General features: G+C 39.0%; 1 pseudogene; it reads right to left on the reverse strand.

Moving 5' to 3' along the window:
* Positions 1-88: 88 nt before the first annotated feature.
* On the reverse strand, positions 89-1,205 carry LOC100402403 (ret finger protein-like 4A pseudogene; annotated as a pseudogene).
* Positions 1,206-20,107: the final 18,902 nt, after the last annotated feature.

The raw sequence follows: 20,107 nt of genomic DNA on the forward strand, positions 1-20,107 counted from the left end.
TCGCTTTGCACCTATGTGTATCTAGCAGAAATGTTCTTAGCTCTGGCTACGTGCACACAGAAACTTGCTATCGATCATTATGTTCAAATTATTTCTTTTCCCCAGAATAAACTGGGGGACTGGCATTGTCTGGATTGATCACAGGACAGATACTCAGGAAGCTCTGATCATCTTGAGTTTCACGTTTATCAGAAAAAAAAGGGCGCAGTGGCTCGATAACAGGAATTTTGTTGAATGTGTAGATATGGCACCCATAACTAACATTAGAAAAGGAAATGAACCTCATACCTACAACCAGGAAAACCCCCACTCTGTGCAACTGGGGACTCACCCAGAGAAAAGTCGAAGGCATAGTGCTGGCGGCAAAGATCTTTCCTTTTCTGGAACCCACAGTCCAGAAGCCGAGTTCTGAAGAAAGTACTATGTCCACATGTTAATTCACAGATTCCTCACAAATGCCCACATCCCATCCTTTGCTGGTGCCCACATCCACCTCCCAGTAATGGCATCCTGAAGTGAAGCGAGAGGTCCCCAGGATGCACAGTGCAGAGCTGAACCTTTCAGCCTGCTCTTTCCTGTTCTGTCTGAAATCCCCACATTGGACACTCCTCTGATCTTCAGAATTGATGAGATAGTTGCTGGCTGTGTCCACATCCAAGGTCATATCCACTTGAAACTTCTTCATCTTTGGGTTCATCATTAGAATAGATTTCAGCTTGGGCTTTAGTTCCTTGAGGATGGAAATCAGTGCCCTCAGCTTGAACCTGGGCTTGATGTCATTCTTCTGAGAGACCACAGTGCATAAGGGGCACAGTACACCTTCCCCATGGGGCTCCTTCTGCAATGAATTGATGCATTGGAGGCAGCAGGCATATCCACATTTCAGTTGCACAGATTCTTCAAGATCATTTAGACAGACAGGACCTCTAATTACTTGTTTGAAGGGTTCCGCCATGGCAAATGTCTCTCCTTCCCGAGTTTCCTCCCCTGGCCTCAGCTGCTTCTGCCAACAGCTCAGATCTCTTTTATTTTATTTTTTTATAAACAGGCATGTTTAATGATAGCTTGCTCTTCAGAAATGAATACAGAGACTTTTAATCTATAATCCAAGAATATATAACCATGCAGCACAGACCAATTAGCCAAATGTAAAATAAACTAGGTTCTTACTACAACTACCCTATAAACATTGCAACTATTCTTTCCAAAAGGACCCTCATCTTATGTGAAAACACCTATTGCAGGGGAACCAGAAACTTAGCTATGGGGCCAAAAGTAAAAACCAAAGGAATCAATACAACTCAGTGGTTAACTGGCGAAAGTACAAAATTTGTGTCCTTTACTGTGCTGCTGCTGCTGCTGGTGATGATGATGGTACTGCTGGTGGTGGTGGTACTGCTGCTGCTGCTGCTGCTGGTACTGCTGCTGGTAATGGTGATGGTACTGCTGGTGGTGGTGGTACTGCTGCTGGTGATGATGATGGTACTGCTGCTGGTGCTGGTGCTGCTGCTGGTGATGGTGATGGTACTGCTGCTGGTGATAGTACTGCTGCTGGTGCTGGTGCTGCTGCTGGTGATGGTGGTGGTGCTGCTGCTGGTGGTACTGCTGCTGGTAGTGCTGCTGCTGGTGCTGGTGCTGCTGCTGCTGGTGGTGCTGCTGCTGGTGGTGCTGCTGCTGCTGGTGGTACTGCTGCTGCTGGTGGTGCTGCTGCTGGTGGTGCTGCTGCTGCTGGTGGTACTGCTGCTGCTGGTGCTGCTGCTGCTGGTGGTGCTGCTGCTGGTGGTGCTGCTGCTGGTGGTACTGCTGCTTCTGGTGGTACTGCTGCTTCTGGTGGTAGTGCTGCTGGTGGTACTGCTGCTGGTGCTGCTGCTGCTGGTGCTGCTGCTGCTGGTGGTGCTGCTGCTGCTGGTGGTACTGCTGCTGCTGGTGGTAGTGCTGCTGGTGGTGCTGCTGCTGGTGGTACTGCTGCTGCTGGTGGTAGTGCTGCTGGTGGTACTGCTGCTGGTGCTGCTGCTGCTGGTGCTGCTGCTGCTGGTGGTGCTGCTGCTGCTGGTGGTACTGCTGCTGCTGGTGGTGCTGCTGCTGGTGGTGCTGCTGCTGGTGGTACTGCTGCTGCTGGTGGTAGTGCTGCTGGTGGTACTGCTGCTGGTGCTGCTGCTGCTGGTGCTGCTGCTGCTGGTGGTGCTGCTGCTGCTGGTGGTACTGCTGCTGCTGGTGGTGGTACTGCTGGTGGTAGTGCTGCTGCTGGTGGTACTGCTGCTGCTGGTGGTGGTGCTGCTGCTGGTGTTGGAGCTGGTGCTGCTGGTGCTGGTGCTGCTGGTACTACTGGTGCTGCTGCTGCTTCTTTGGTCTTCTTAGTTTGTTCTTTTTGTCCCCCGTCTGCAGCCCATCCATGTTAGCTCTCAGTAGATTTGAATAAGCCGTCTGAAACTTATTCACTTCCTTGGAGCTCACCACAGTGCTGATCTTCTTTTTCCCATAGGTAGCTCCTAACAGGCACTTATCTGCGGGCTCAAAGCCCTCCACAGAACCTTTCTTTGGTATTTATGTATTTCACTCTCTTCTTCCTTGTGGCCCGACCACCACCAGTATGATCACCTCCACTCACACAGACACTTGCAGAGTCACCAAAGCAGCAGAAATGGGGCTTGGCCAAGCTTCTTTGCAAGCGTATCTCACCCTTTCCACAATTCTCCATCAGGGCCTGCTGCCCTGTGGAGGTTATCCTTGATATTTATTTTAATAAAATACCGCAATGATAGAGATGCCAGAATGAAAAGGTCCAGGTGGCATAATTTATCTCTGGCAATTCAGTGGAGACAATTACGTGAAACTTGCAAAATGTAAAAGGCAGCTTCTAAAACTGGGAAAAGAGCCACTTTTCAAAACCTCATAAAGTACATGTTTAGATTTAGGGCACTCTGCAAATATCAGTCCCTTGTAGGGAAGAACACTCCCTTGCAGAGCTGGGTAAAGTCAGTTCTAGGACTGCATGACTATTAAAAAAACAAACAAACAAAACAAAAAAAACCTACTCTGTTTTCTTTATGTCTGCTGGGCTTTCAGGCACAACTGTTGAATTCCCAAATGGACAGTTGAAATCCAGACCATTTAAAGCACAAAGACATACACACACAGCAAAACAAAAACTCCGGATTAAAAGGAGAAAATCTGCCATTTTTTGCCAAGTGTGTCAACTATCTCCTCACACTTGTCATCTGTAAGAAGATGGAGTGAAATGAATACTGTGCCAATGGTCTGAGAATAGTGCTGGCCCCACTATTTGTATGCAACCCAAGTCCCTTAATGTCCCTACCCTCTCGTCTATAGCATGGTGAGATAATACTTAATTTACTTCCCTCAAAGAGTGGCTGTAGAGGTCAAATTAAGAAATAGATCAAAAAGTATAATGCATTGAACACATAAAACGCTACTTTTGAATATTTGTGCATTCTTTATTTACAGCTTTTAAAATGTGCTTTTCCAAGTCACAGAAGGAACAGGGAATGCCTTTAACAGTGACAGCCTTTAGCCCTGAAATTTAGAAGACTTGGTAATCATTGTATTTAATTACATAAAGTTGAAGGAAAAAAAGAGAAAAATTAGGCTATAGTTATACTACTTCGACTGCTTTCTGGCCAAGAAAAAAAAAAAGCCTTTAAATGTCTATTCATTTGTTTAATCACTCAGTCAAAAAATAAAATCAAACCAGCCTTATGGCTAAATTATAAAATGGGATATCACTCAGTCTACGGTAGAAGATGAGCATACAAAAAGTCATCATATAGTAGAAGAATGCACAAAATACATCATAGCAAGGGCAAAAAACCAACTTCCGCTCAGGGCAGGAAATGAAAGTCTTCAAGGGATAGCATAGGAATGTAAGAGGCATTTAACTGGATCTTGAAAGATAAATAGGCTTTTTCTATGTGGACAACAGCATGTTCATCACTATTGACACAATAAAAATTCACATTTAATATTAAATGAAAAGATGAAATTATATAAGTGAATATGATAAGTATCTTCCACAGTACGATAGGTTCTCTTGAAGGCAAATTAAACACTGTTTCTATTCAAGCGATGGAGCACCATAGGCAAGGCTTGCTAAATGGTCTGTTTGGATGAAAATCATCCCACTGGTATTAAGCAGAAACACAATCCAGTAGGGAAAAAATTCCTGGGAGGCAGACTCCAAAGGAGCTTAGAGGAAGAGAAAACAAAGGAGAGGGAAGAGAGGGATGCAGAGTAAAGAAAAGGGAGGGAGGGGGAGAGAAGGAGTCTGGCTTTTTTACTCCAGTTTTCTCAGTTCCTTTAACCACTACATTCCCTCTGTGTATGATGGGTGTACAAAGTACATTGATCTAATTAGTTGATTTTAAGAATTTAAATATTCTGCTTTCATAAGCAATTAATAAAATGTTTAAATTAATAATGTATTTACTAAATTGTGTTTAAAGCCCATGAAAAATTGAACTAATACAGCTAAGTGGACTTCGTGGATAAAAGTTGATGTCCTAAGCATTCCCCTGATGCTGTGACTTGTTCCTTGGGTGACACTGATAAGTTCTAGATAATGAAAAGACCTTTCTTTCTGTGTTACCTTCTTAAAGAACTCAAAAGAACTTAAAGAACTCCTGGCATCTTTATCAGATGGTAGGAAAGTGGGATGCTGTCCTCTGTTTCACCTTGCCAATTTTCTACAGAACTGACCTAACAGTGAAGTGTCAAATCTGCTCAATGCTAGCAAATCTTCCCCAGGAAGCTTAGGGATTTCCTTCAGAAAAGTAGTGTCATCCTACCTGTAATAGACTAACATGTAAAAAAAGGTTCTTGGGGAAACATTTCCCAAAGTTGATTCAAAACAGAAATTTCAGAGTGGGGATGGTTCCAAACTCTCTGAATTAGGTAGGGGCACAGCCTCAAAAGGAGACCCAAGGTTAGCTGGCAAAGGTGCTGTCTCTCTGTCTGTTTTCTTCCTCTCTCCAACTCTCAGTTCTAAAGGCCTCAGTCCAATTCACTTTAGGTCTTTGAAGACCTTTAGAAGAGCTCAGATTTGGGGAAAAGTAATTATTCACTCTTTTCTGCTCTTGGAATTCCAATACGAATATTTCTCAGTCAGGCTTATGAATTTACAAGAAATGAAGCCATTGAGAACTGCAGAAAGCTATTGAACCAGTGTCTCTGGGCTTTGAACAAGTATATATATTTTGATTTTTGCATTTGTGATTCTGATGTCTCATCCTGGTCAATAATCACTTGTCATTTATGATTAATATTAATAAGGGCCAAACTCACATTAAACTCTTACTTCTATACCTTGAGTCTCTTTGAACAGAAAGGGACCTAGAGATGATTTAAAAGATCTTTAAAATGACCTCCAGTCTTAGCAACAATGTAAGTCTGAGGCTATTGAAGGTAGAGCCACACTTAACTTAGCTAAACATTTAAAAATGTTTTAAGGTAAACATTTAAATGTGCCTGGAAAGAATATTTACGATGACTAATATGCATAGAATGTCACAGAACTTAGACTCTAGTTATTTATGAGTGACTGTTGATGATCATGATTAGAAAGAAAATAAATTAGCCACAGAAGGTATCTCATGGGTCCACAGCCTAGGGTTGAAAAGGTAACTACATTAGATGCGAAATTTCCACAATTATGCAATATCTCCATGCAGCAAACATGCACATGCACCTCTTGAATCTAAACTAAATAAATAAATGGATAAGTAAATAAAGAACATGTACAAATAATTCCATTTTTAAATGTGTTTTTATTGTACTTTCAAACTTGCAATAGTTTATTTTACATTTTTGCATTTTTATGCAAAGGGAGCACATCAGAGATTGTCTTGTACAAAAAAGCCTTCCTTTTTTTTTTTTTTGAGACAGGGTCTCACTCTGTTGCCCAGGTTGAAGTGCAGTGGCCAGATCTTGGCTCACTGCAGGCTTCACCTCCCAGGTACCAGCAATTCTCCTGCCTCAACTTCCCATGTTGCTAGGATTACAGGCACACGCCACCATGCCCAGCTAATTTTTGTATTTTTCATAGAGATGGAGTTTCATCATGTTGGCCAGGCTGGTCTCAAACTCCTGACCTCAGGTGATGCACCCGCCTTGGCCTCCCAAAGTACTAGGATTACAGTGTGAACCACAGCTCCTGGCCTACCTTTCAAAGACTTAATTTTAATATTTTATTTGACTAATGAGAAATACAGTGATTATTGTGCTTTCTGAACTTCCTTTCTTTCTCAAGGGATGCTAGTTGCCATTAAAATCTCATCTCTTTATTTCTTGGACATTATGGCTGCCAAACCAGAGTAAATTTCCCAGACTTCCTTAGTTTGGGATTTGGCTATGTGACTGAATAGGAGTGATATGCATGTACACTTCTACATTTCACAGGTCTTCGGTTGTTCTCTTCCTGTGAAGTGACCCAGCTTCCACTGTGTAGACAACAACATTACCTGATATGGTTTGGCTGTGTCCCCACCCAAATCTCATCTTGAACTGTGGCTCCCATAATTTCCACTTGTTGAAAGAGGGAGTCAGTGGGAAATAATTGAATCTCGGTGGGGGGTTTCCCCATTCTGTTCTCGTGGTAGCGAATAAGTCTTATGAGACCTGATGGTTTTATAAGGGATTTCCCTTTCCACTTGGCTATCATTCTGTCTTGTATGGTGGCATATAAGATGCCACTTTTGCCTTCCACTGTGATTGTGAGACCCCCCCCCGCCAGCCACATAGAACTGTGAGTCCATTAAACCTCTTTTTCTTTATAAATTATCCAGTCTCGGGTGTGTCTTTATCAGCGGCATGAAAACAGACTAATAAAGAACATGGCAAGGTGGTGACTTGAGACCTGGATCCCTCCAAGACTGTAATCAACAGTTCTCCATCAATCTGGGCAAATCTCACAGACACGTGGACATGAGAGAGAAATAAAATGGTATAATTTTACTTTTAAACCTCTCAATTAGATCTATTTTTAGAAAATGTTTTACATCAGCATTTGATGTAAAGGGGATCCTCTAAGATCCCTCAAACATTGCAGCTCCTTCAATAGGAATTGAAATTCTTAAGACATATCTAATGGTTTTTTTGTAACCAGATTTAGAAAAAGCCCTGACACACAATTAAAAAAAAAACCAAAACCCAAACATATATGTGTATGTGTGTGTATGTATACACATTATTACATATGCATACATACACCTACAAAGAATGTATGCAACAACTATTAAAATGAAACACACTTAAGGTCACATAGTCAATTGCCTCAGAACTAAACAGAAGCCTTCATGTTTTCAATATATATTTTTAAATTTTTTGTAGAGATGGGGGCTCACTGTGCTACCTAGGGTGATTTTGAACTTGTAGCTCAAATGAGTCTCCCACCTCGGCCTCCCAAAGTGCTGGGATTATAGGCATGAGCCACCATGCCTGTCTCAATTATTTTTGAGATGTCCTCAACCCAAATCTCAACTTTTTTTTTATCCTTAGAGAAACAAAAATACCCATTTTAGCCTTGGTCACACAATTTTGTCCTCCTAAACATCTCTAAGGCATTGTTCAGAATGTTCTTCCTTTGTTATTAATTAGTATCAACTAGCTGGTACTACCAGACGATTGCCCTGCTTATGTTTTCATAGCAGAAACAACATCTTGGTTTGTCAAATGTATTACAATTCTGAGAAAAGAAAACAAGCTACCCCAATTACGTTTTGCCATTTGTCTGACACTTTCATTATCCTTGATGCAATTCCTATCACATGCTGTCTTGTTGTGAAAATCATTTCTGTCAAATTAACTTAGGGAGGACTGGTGGAAAATGAAATTTTGAAAAAAAACCACCCTTCCTCATCTACTTCTACCACCTGGCAAATCAGAAGAGAAATATAATATTATTATATTTTAAATTAAATCAGATTCTGGGCTTACTGTTTCTGACATAATCCAATGAAAAATGGAAGAGCTGCATCCATCCCTGACCATTAAGGAGCATGCTCGATTCATGGAAAATCAATTCCGGCTCACAGCCATGTGGCTCTTTATGATGCCCCATTAGGATTTCTTTAATTTTTGTAAATATAGTGACTTATTTATTTAGATGCCATCAAAAAGAATACCTCTTCAGTTCAATAAAATCCTTATCTAGAAAGCGAGCTGGGCTCTAGTCACATCCCTACCCTTATTAGGAAATCTGTAGTTTCCACTTAGTGCATAGCCAAAGAAAAAGAACAGAATAAAAAGCTTCTGAAGCACCTCTGTCACCATTGTCTTTAATTTTGATTCTCTTCTTTCATTTATAAATTACGTTATTTAAATAGAACTATGAAATGGCAATTGCCAGAGAGGACCGAAAATCAAACAACGAAAACTCTCCATGTGAACAAATTTTCCAGTCTAGACTAAAGTACAGGGTTAACTCTTGATTTTCTAGTCCTCTTAGTTTGCCCCTGATGAAAGGTCCTATTGGAGCTGACAACCTGAGAAGCAGATAATGTAATCAAGGCAGTAAGAGCTGAGAGATAGCACAGTGCATAGGTGAGTTTTGGATGGTGTTATCAGAAATGGAGCTATTAACACTGAAGTGAAAAAGAGCAAAATATGAAAGAAAAAATTCATGAAGCCAAAGTGAGAAGAAACAATTACATTTTGGATAAATACTGACTTAAGGGCTGTAATCCCAGCTACTCGGTAGGCTAAGGCAGGAGAATCACTTGAACCCAGAAGGTAGAGGTTGCAGTGAACCGAGATCGAGCCACTGAGCTCCAGCCTATGCAACAGAGTGAGATCCCTTCTCAAAAAAAAAAGAAAGAAAAGAAAAACATATCAAACTTGACAAACTGGATCTTTATGTATCAAAATATACAACTGGATCTTTATGTATTTACTTGGTTAAAAATTATTTTTCTCAGGGAAAAAACCAGATATAATTTACTAATCAGTTAAATAATTCTGATAATATAACTCAGCTTTGGTTCATCTTTCTCATACAGTATCGATAGCTTTTTTCAGATATATTTGTCGTTATAAAATGAATCTATTGAAGTGTTCAGTGTGTTTAATGTATTCACAGAGTTGAGCGGCCATCACCACGATCTGAGTTTAGAACATTTTCAACAAGGCAAAAAGAAGCCCCATATGAATAGCAGCCCCTTCGTGCCTCCCACCATTCGTCTCTACCTGCTCTAAGAAACAGCTAATGTGCTTTCAGTTGCTATGATCTTTCCTATTCAGAACCTTTTGCATAAATTGAACCACACAGTATGTGGTTTTTAATGGCTGGTTTTTATCACTTAGCTAATGTTTTCAAGGTTCATTCATGTTGTAGCATGTATCAGTACTTCACTAATACTTTTGAAAAAATTTTCTGAATAATATTTCACTGGATACACCGTATTTTGTTAGCTACTCATCAGTTGATGAACTTTTAAGCTATTTCTACCTTCTGGCTACTGTAAATATGCTATGCACACGTGTGTATAAGTCTTATGTGGTCATATATTTTCATTTATCTTGGGTATATAACAAGAAGTAGAATTTCTGGGTCATGCAGTAAATCTATGTTTAACATTTTGAGAAACTCCAAACTATTTTCTAAACTTTTTGCACCATTTTATGTTCTCATCAGCAGTGATTTGCCACATTCTTGCCAATACTTGGTAAGATTTTTAAATTTTTTCATCCTAGTGGGTACAAAATAGTATCTCGTTATTGGTTTAATTCGCCTTTCTCTGAAGACTAATGATGTTGAGCATATTTTATGTGTTTCATGAACACATGAAATATATATTGTGCAAATTCTTTACCTGTTTTTAAACTGGCTCGTCTTTTTATTGCTGAGTTTTAAGGATTTTTTTAATACATTCTGAATATAAGTGCCTTATTAGATATATAATTTAAAATATGCCTTTCCCATTCTGTGGGTTCTTTTTTCTTTCTTGATGGTATACTTTGACATTAAAAAGTTTTTAATTTTATGAAGTAAAATTTATCTACCCTTTTTTTATGTCATTTGTGCTTTTGTTGTCACATCAACTAAGCCATTCCCTAATCTAAGGTCACTCAGAGTTTTGTAATTTTAGCTCTTGCATTTAAGTTAGGTCTATGATTCCTTTTTAGATAATTTTTGTGTATGGAGTGAGATGAAGATTCAACTTTATTGAAGACATATGGATATAGAGTTGTCTGAGAATATTTGTTGAAGAAGATATTCTTTTTTCATTGATATGTCTTGGTACTTTTGTTAAAATCAATCATAAATATTTTCTGGACTCTCAATTCTGTTCCACTGATCTATATGTCTATTTTAATGCCTGTGCCACACTTTCTCAATGATTGTAGTTTTGTAGTAGGTCTTGAAATGAGGAACTATGATTCCTCCCTTTGATCTTCTTTTTCATCATTGTTTGGCTATTCTGGGTATATTGCATTTTTATATGAATTTTATAATCAGCCTGTTAATTTCTTTTTTAAAAAAGTAGGATTTTCTTTTTTTATTATTATACTTTAAGTTCTGGGGTACATGTCTAGAACTTGCAGGATTGTTGCATAGGTACACGCCATGGTGGTTTGCTGCCTCCATCCCCACATCACCTACATCAGGCATTTCTCCCAATGTTATCCCTCCCCAACTTTCCCACCCCCTGCCATTCCCTCCCCTAGCCCCTCAACCCCCCAACAGACCCCAGCGTGTTATGTTCCCCTGCCCCGTCCATGTGTTCTCATTGTTCAACACTTACCTATGAGTGAGAACATATGGTGTTTGGTTTTCTGTTCTGTGTCACTTTGCTGAGAATGATGGTTTCCAGATTCATCCATGTCTCTGCAAAGGACATGAACTCATGTTTTAAAAAAAGGTAGGGTTTTCATAGAACTTTGATTGCATTTAATTTGTGTAGCAATGTATAAGTTTGGGTTCTCCAGAAGAACAGAATCAATAGGAATTACAGAATCACTATAAGAAATCGACTCATACAATTATGGAGACTTTGAGTCAGCAATATGAGGTGATGGTGTAACTTAAAACAACAGAGTAAGGATTCATACTAACTTAATTATAATAGAATGCAAAGCTTTGCTACAATATATCTCAGTTATCTGCTTCCTCCTTTGCACAATTTTATATATATATTTTAGTTGGAATTTCACTCTGTCACCCAGGCTGGAGTACAGTGGTGTGATCTTGGCTCACTGCAACCTCCACCTCCTGGTTTTGAGCAATTCTCCTGTCTCAGACTCCTGAGTAACTGGGACTACAGGTGCATGCCACCATGCTCAGATAATTTTTGTATTTTTAGTAGAGATACAGCTGCACCATATTGATCAGGCTGCTTTTGAACTCCTGACTTCAGGTGATCCACCCACCTTGGCCTCCCAAAGTGCTGGGATTGCAGGTGTGATCCACCGCACCTGGCGTTAGATTATACTTTTAAAGATTATAAATACATAAACACAAGTTTTTAAATTTTTTAACTTTTACTTTAGGTTTGAGCATACATGTGAAGGCTTGTTAAGCAGGTAAACATGTGTTATGGGGGTTTGTTGTACATATACATTACCCAAGTATTAAGCCCCGTACCCGATAATTATATTTTCTGCTCCTCTCCTTCTTCCTACCCTCTCCTCTCAAATAGACCCCTGTGTCTGTTGTTTTCTTCTTTGTGTTCATAAGTTCTTATTATTTAGCTCCCACTTATAAGTGAGAACATATGGTATTTGGTTTTCTGTTCCTGCATTAGTTTGCTAAGGATGATACCCTTCAGCTCCACCCATGTTCTTGCAAAAGACATGCTCTCATTCTTTTGATGGCTGCATAATACTCCACAGTGTATATGTACCACATTTTCTTTATTTTTTTATTATTATTATTTTTTTTTTTTTTTTGAGATGGAGTTTCTCTATTGTTACCCAGACTGGAGTGCAATGGCAGGATCTCAGCTCACTGCAACTTCTGCCTCCTGGGTTCAAGCAATTCTCCTGCCTCAGCCTCCCAAGTAGCTGGGACTACAGTCATGCACCACCATGCCCAGCTAATTTTTGTATTTTAGTAGAGACGGGGTTTCACCTTGTTGACCAGGATGGTTTCGATCCCTTGACCTTGTGATCCACCCGCCTCGGCCTCCCAAAGTGCTTGGATTATAGGCGTGAGCCACCGTGCCCGGCCTCACATTTTCTTTATCCATTCTGTCATTGATGAGCATTTAGGTTGATTCCACATCCTTTGCTATTGTGAATAAACACAGTTTTGAATTATGGCCTCATACAGTTACCTTTTGAAACAAGGGATAAGAAAAGTGATACAAACATAATAAATATGTTTATATTGTCTTTTATCATGCCCATGTAGTTAATTCTATTGGTCCTCTGTGTATTTTTGTGTGGATTCAAGTTACCATCTAGTCCTTTTCTTTCAGTCTGAAGGAACTCCCTTTACTATTTCTTATAGTATAGATTTGCTAGTGCCAAATTCTTAGCTTGTGTCTTTCTGAAAATATGTTAATTTCTCCCTCACTGTTGAAGAGAGTTTAGCTAGATGTGGAAATCTTGGTGGACAGTGCTTTTCTTTCAGGACTTCGAAGATGTCATTCCACTGTCTTCTAGTTTCCATGGTTTCTATTAAGAAGTTAGTCATTAATCTTATTGAGGACACTCTGTGGTAAGCCCTTTTTCTCTTCCAAATCTCAAGATTTAATTTTTTTCTTTTATTTTTGTTAATTTGATTATGACACGTCTAGCTAAGAATCTTTCTGAGTTTACTTAAAGCTTGAGCTTCTTTAAAGTGTTGATTCATATTTTTCATCAAATTTGAAAAGCATTTGGCATTACTTTTGCAATATTTTGCTGCCCTTTTATGTGTTATTTTTTGGGGGTTCTCATTTATATGTTGGAACACGTAACGGTTTCTGACAAATGTCTGATGACTTTTTCATTTTTTGATCATTCTTTTTCTCCTCAATTCTTTTTTCCTCTTTGCAGACTGGGTAATATCAATTGATCTATCTTCAAGTTCACTGATTCTTGCTCCTCCCAGCTCAAATTTGTTATTGAGTGATTCTACTAAATATTTCATTGCAGTTATTATAGTTCTGGATTTCAGAGAGTTTTTAAAGATAATTTTTTCTCTATATTAATGTTCTGTATTTGGACAGGCATCATTGTCCTACTTCCCTTCAGTTCTTTAAACACATTTTACTTATAATTGCTGATTTAAAGTCTCTGCCATCTAGAAACACAATCTGGGCAACCTCATGAATATTTTCTGTTGGCTCTTTTTGTTCCTATGAATGTGCCATATTTTTCTATTTCTCATTTTTTTTTGTTGAAAACTGCACATTTTAGATGTATTGTTGCAATGCTGGTATCAGATTCTCCTGTTCCCATAGGCTTGTTGTAGCTGATTTATTGTTTTTGCTATTGTTTTTCTTATTTCTGCTTATTTATTTAGTGACTTCCCTGGACTAATACTGTAGATTTTTGTATTCTCAGCAGTGTATGGTGTTTGAGTTATCTAGTAATTTTTTTTATTAAGTTCATGTTTTTATCTTTAAGGTGGGCTTCCTAGGAATCACACTGAGATCTATATGTGGTCAGCCAATAATCAGATTTTTTATAAATGCCTTGCTTTTTTATCTCTACCCTTTGCAAAAGGAATCTGTATGAGAAGACAAGCCACCAAACTGCAGGGAATTAAGGAAGCGGCCTTCCTGTCACTTCCTGCTTGTACATGGCCTCAAAGTCAATCAGAGGTGAGTGACTGGTGCCTCTCCTTTCCCAGTTTTTTTTTTTCCTGGGCTTTCCCACTACTTTTCAACCCACCAGAAATATGTGGAAGCTTTTCAAAGTTTCCCATGGTTGTCTAATTTTCCTGGATTTTCTTTTTAATTCCCAGCCAGCCTCTTGTTTGCCTCAACTGAAATCATAACCTTTCATTCAGGCAGCTTAGATGCTGCTGGGAAGGAGCTGAGCTGAGTCAAATCACATCACCATTATGCTCTGAGAATGAAGATTTCCCAGGGAGCTGAAAATGTGGACAAAATATTGACTGCATTCTGGAAGTGATGCCTTTAAACAAGATCTATAAGTGGTCAGCTCTCTCTTGCCTTAGTTATTGCTGACTTTTGTCTACCATGCCACTGAGTTGGGGCAGGAAGGGACATGTGAATATCTCCAAGTTAAACTTTCACAGAGTTCCCTCCCTGTAACCCAAATTTAATACTTTTGCTTGGATAGATGGTTTTCAGGTTGCTATGTGCTTTGGTCAATTGACAAGAGTTTTGCATTGGTTGACTGCAGTATTTTTTTCCTGTACAGTTATGCATTGCTTAATGACAGGGATATATTCTGAGAAATGTGTAGTTAGGCAATTTTGCCAGTGTGAGAACATACAGTGCACTTATACCAATCTAGATGATACAGCCTACTACACACCTAAGCTATATGGTATAGTCTATTGCTCCTAAGCTGCAAACCTGTACAGCATGTTACTGTACTGAATACTGTAAGCAATTGTAACACCATGGTAAGCATTGGTGTATCTAAACACATCTAAACATAAAAAGATACAATAAATTCATGGTATTAAAATCTTATAAGACCACTCTCCTATATGCAATTTGTTGTTGACCAAAAAATGACTGTATTTTTGCTGTTTTAGAGGGAGAGAAAGTTCACCACGTTCTTACTGCCATTACAGAAATTGATCCCTTCTCATACAATTTATCAATTTGCTTTGGCATTTCATTTAATCAGTGCTATGTTTTAAATTTTCAGCAGGTATACACAGTATACCACACACATTTATAGCTAGTTGCTGCACTAGAATCTCAGGGCATAAAATTGCATGCAAGGCTACAAGTCTATGCCTTCTTTAGGGATGAGTGTCTGAAACCTATACAGTCTAGAACTGAGATATTCAACCTTACAAAGAATCTCTCAGTGATAAAATATGGGCAGAGAGATAGTAAAAGATGAGTTTCATGAACACTGGTGATTGTTCATCAATCTTCAACTTCCACCCAGATGGGTCCATTTAACTATTCCTGTGTAACAAACTATCCCCAAAATAGTGACATAAAATAATAACCATTTTATTAATGTCATAATTTTGTGGGTCAGAAATTCAGGCAGGGCTCAAATGAGCTATACTTCTACACCACATGGGATAACTACCTGAGTGCTATTTTGCTGGTGGCCAATCTGCTATCCATCTGATCCAATCCACGATGGCATTATCCACATGCCCGGTGCCTTTGTCGGGTGAGTGGAATGATAGCCTCCCCTGGATCACTCTGTCTTCCTTTCCCTGAAGTCTCAGGATCTCTCCATAGGATCTCTTCGGCAGCATAGTCAGACCTCTTATTTCATGGCTCAGAGCTTCCCCAGAGGGCAAGGGAGAAACTCATCAGCATTTTAAATCAGCCTCAGAATTGGAATAGCATCATTTCCATGGACTCTATTGGTTAAAGCAGTCACAGGCCAGCCCAGGGTAAAGGGGAGGTGAAATAGACACTACTTCTCGAAAGGAAGAATGTCAAAGAATGTGGTGACATCTTTGATCTGCCACATAGCCTATGTTTGGTTTGAAATATGAGATATAAAGAACTTAGCAATTCTCTGGGCTTAGGACTGAGAATATCCCTGTGAATCTCTCATCATAAAGGGACTTTGTGGCATCCTTAATAAGCCTGAGAATTTGGTTTCTCCAGTCAAATATTTTTCTGATTCATTGGGCATGACAATGGCACCAACCTTTTGAGAATTACTAAAGCCTCAGTAACAGTGAGACAAAGCCTGCACTTTTCAAAGGGATAAGGAGAAGCAGCCACCCAGCATTTGAAGACATTTCCAAATGGGATGTTTTTTGAACTCCCTTTTGAGAATCAGGTACAGTCATTGCTGGCACACAATGTTCTCATAAATACTAGTCTCCTTTCCTGCTGGTTCACCTAGCAGCCGTCTCCCTTACTCAGCTTCGAGGATAACAAAGCCTTTAGGAGAAATGTAGCTTCACTTCCTTAGTTTCACTTTGTTGGATTTTCCTAATGTTTCATATTTTTGTTCATACATCTGCCTGGTCATGCCCTGTGTCTTGATTGGTAACAGTTTTGCTCAAATAGAACTCTCAGCTTTTTCCTTTCCTGATCATGAGGAGTCTTACAAGGAATATATTCATACAGTTCTAATCCTCAAAATCTAAAAAGGCTCTAATACTTCCCTTCAAGTGAGCAACTCCAACAGGGCACGGACTGAAACAAAAATAGAAGCTTATTTATTGATTGTCTTGTCAGCAGAGCAGATATTCACCTGACAGCCTTAACTTTTTGATTCCTAACAAAAAGACTCTGTACATATGCCTTCTTGGACAGTAAAGCTAATTTCCCAAAGGGTAGGTTTGTGTGTGGTGGGAAGGAAGTAGATCTCTGAAACAGGGAAGTAAATTAACTCCCTACCCACCACTGAACCTTTCATGTTTCCACAGTGACTAATCCTCTCAAGGGTGTAATACTGGTAGAATTTGTACTAGACCAGAAACAAAAATATCACAAATGTAGTATTGAATAGCAGATTCTCCTTGATCTTGAACCTCTACTCTGTGGCAGGCACTATAATTTTTACTGGAGGCATAATGGAAAACAAATTCAATATAGCTTCTAAATCATGCAGTTGACATTGTAATAAGAAGGAAAAAAACCCATATAATTAAAACAATGTGTATAGTATTATAAAAGATTATGATTCTAAGTAAGGAAAATCGAATCTGTAAGAGTACGTGAAGAGAACTCAATCTAGATTGGATACAAGAAGGCTTCTTGAGAGAGTGACACTGGGGCTCAGAAAATGATACCCCAAAGGGGGGTGCTTGGCAGGCTGCACACTTTGAGCTAAAGGAAATTAAAAGACCTTAGAAGCAGCCTCAGAACCAAGGACTTTCTGACCTTCCCCTGTTTCTCTCCCCAAATGCAGGATTGACTCTCCCTGAAGTTGCTCATCGGAAGCTCCTCCGGAAGGAACACAATTACATTGGATCCACTCCCTGAGATTCCATGAACCAGCGGATATTAAACTCACATTACAGAAAGCAAGACCAAAGAATGTCATCACACTTAGACAGACTTTGTTTTCTGCTCTTTTGTCCCTTCAACTACTAAAGAGAATCATTTACAAACACCTGTCTGTTCTTTGGGCCCATTCAGTGTGCCCCTGAAAATTGTTTGACTACCTCTCAAAATTGCCTACAGACCCCATTTCCCTCTCTTTATAAAGAATGTATGTAAACTCATCCATCTGGCCCTTCTTTGAGTCTCATATTTTACATGGCTCCCATGCACTCTTGCACATCAATACATTTGTATGCCTTTTCTTCTGTTAATCTATTGTGAGTTTATTTTAGCAGACTTGAACCTTTAGAGGGGGAGGGAAAAATTCCAGTCACCCTTATTTTGATATGAAATCTAAAGAAAGAGTAGGAGGTGATCAAATTTAAAAAAGAAAGAGCGAATTCTGGACAGAGGCAATAAATATACAAAGAAAGTGTGATCTGGAAGAAAAAATGTCACGTTTGAGATACCGAAAGGAGACCCACAGGACTCAAGTACAGAGAGCCAAAGAGAAAGTCCAATAAGATGGTGTTGGAAAAGGTGTTCACCAAGTCATGAGCAGCCTGAAGGCCACGGGTAAGTATTCTCATCTTTATTATAAATGAAATAAACTTCCATTTAAGCAAATTATACCTAAAAATGGTATAATTATAACTATAATTTAGGGCAAAAAGTATCATCTAGCTGAAATGTGAATGATACAGATGATTGGTGCCGAATTAGCCTTGAGAAATCAAATTGTAGATATTTTTCCCCGAAGGTATGGATGCGTAAAAAAATCAATAGAAGCTGCTAATGAGTTGAATGTATGATATGATATGATATGATATGATATGATATGATATGATATGATATGATAAAAAGATAGAGATGTTAAAAATGCAGCCAGAAAGTTAAGAGGGACTCAGTTCATTCAAAATTAACTGGATTCTGGATTGGATATTGCTGGGGTGTGGGGGAAAAGGATGAAAGTGTTAAATCTTAACTCAAGATTTCTATCTTTGGCAGAGGAAAAGTAGGATTGGGTTTTTCTTGAGTGGGGTTGATGTCAGGTGGGTGTGACATTGGCAAGAGGGTTTTTACAATGTTGAACTATGAAATCTAAACCAGGTAGATAGAAGTAAAGAAAATAGAGGAGTAAAGGTTTAGACCAGTTTTATAAGAGCAATAAACTAGATTTCCTGATGGTGTTGACACAAGGGAATAAGCCAGACAGATAGAGGGAAGCTTTTGGTTAAAGAGCACAAACTTTGAATTCATGATTTGTGAAGCTTCTGCTTATCTATTTTCTTATTTGACCAAAGTCAGTCAATTATATGGAACACTGAAAAAAGACCAAGAGGGTCAAAATTTGGTGTTTGGGATTTATGGGACCTGGTGTCTTTCACAGATAGTGATCCTCATCAAGGAAGTAAGAGAGGAGAGCTGACCCCATGACGCCAACCCACAAATACTGTCCACCTGAAATAATCGGAAAGATAAGAATCCAGTTCTACAAGTTTATTCAAGCAACGGAATAAGTTCAGTGCTGTGAAGAGAAAAAGTTAAGATTTTGCTTACATTGGTATAAACAAAGAAGTTTAGCCGAAGTACAACATTTTCCATACAAGGCTGGTTTACAAGTTACAGTTACTTAATTGATTACAGCTTGTTTCTTTCTGAAAAGGTATATTTAATATTTCTTGAGCAATATGATAGTCTTCTATGCTATCTGTTCTGGTAGATGTGAGAGAAGAAATAAGAAAGTTAATCTATAATGAGGTTCAACAGTTAAGAGGGGAAATGTCTTACTTCTGGTGCCACTTAGTCTTTTACTATATTTTACAAAACAGTCTAGGTAAGGAAAAAGTTCATTTATTGTCAGAGAAACAAAGACTGTAGCTGCCTGTTACATGATTTATGTCCCACAATCACATTTTCTTTAAGGCTCAAATAATTTTAGGTTTCAACAGCTTTAATTTGAATTATTTATTTCACAGTATAAACATCAAAATCATAGGGACAATTTTCCAAACTATGCATACCTCATATGTCCCAACTGCACCTTCTGACCAAGTTCCAAATATGCAGATACCCTTTCCCCAAATTCTCCATTGAAAATCATTGCTTTAATTGAATCACTCTTTCTGAAAGTCATAATTTTTTTTTTTTTTTTTTGATACAGAGTCTCCCTCTGTTGCCAGGCTGGAGTGCAGCGGTGTGATCTTGGCTCACTGCAATTTCCATCCCCCGGGTTCAAACCATTCTCCTGCCTCAGCCTCCTGAGTAGCTGTATTACAGTACTGTAGCTGTATTACAGTAGCTGTAAATACAGTAGCTGTAAATACAGTGTGGGATTACAGGCACACACAACACATCCAGATAATTTTTATAGTTTTGTAGAGATAAGGTTTCACCATGTTGGCCAGGATGGTCTCGATCTCCTGACCTCGTGATCCACCCACCTTGGCCTCCCAAAGTGCTGGGATTACAGGTGTGAGCCACCATACCCAACCTGAAAGTATAAGTTTTATCCTTCAATAATGTTGAAGAAAACAGAAGAGGTTGAGAACTTCTGCACTACATCAGACTACCAAAGAGAAAAGAGAATGAACAGTGTATATATTTGGACATATTCACCAGCTTTTCTACCTTTGTATCTTCCACACATAGCAGAGTGTCTTGCACAGTGGAAGACTAGAATATGCCACCCCAAAATATCCTCTTTGGCATAAGGACTATTTTGAGCTGATTATTTTGGGAATCAGCAAAGACAGGAGAAATTCTGAAAACAGAGTAGAAGTTTCCTTTTGTAAGAAGAATTTCCATCTATAAAGGAAATCTTCATCTGTGAGGGTGTCTCCCTCTCTGTACAAGGAAGACAAGCATGACTCTAAATCATAAGAGAATCTTATCAATAGAAAAGGAACTTAAATCTGCATAACATACTTTACCCTAGTCTACCGTGCTTTTCTTGGGTACCTCCCTATAATTGGTTTCCCACACACATTTTTGTT

This window comes from Callithrix jacchus, chromosome 13 (assembly GCF_049354715.1).
Source record: "Callithrix jacchus isolate 240 chromosome 13, calJac240_pri, whole genome shotgun sequence".
In the NCBI taxonomy this organism is placed as follows: domain Eukaryota; kingdom Metazoa; phylum Chordata; class Mammalia; order Primates; family Cebidae; genus Callithrix; species Callithrix jacchus.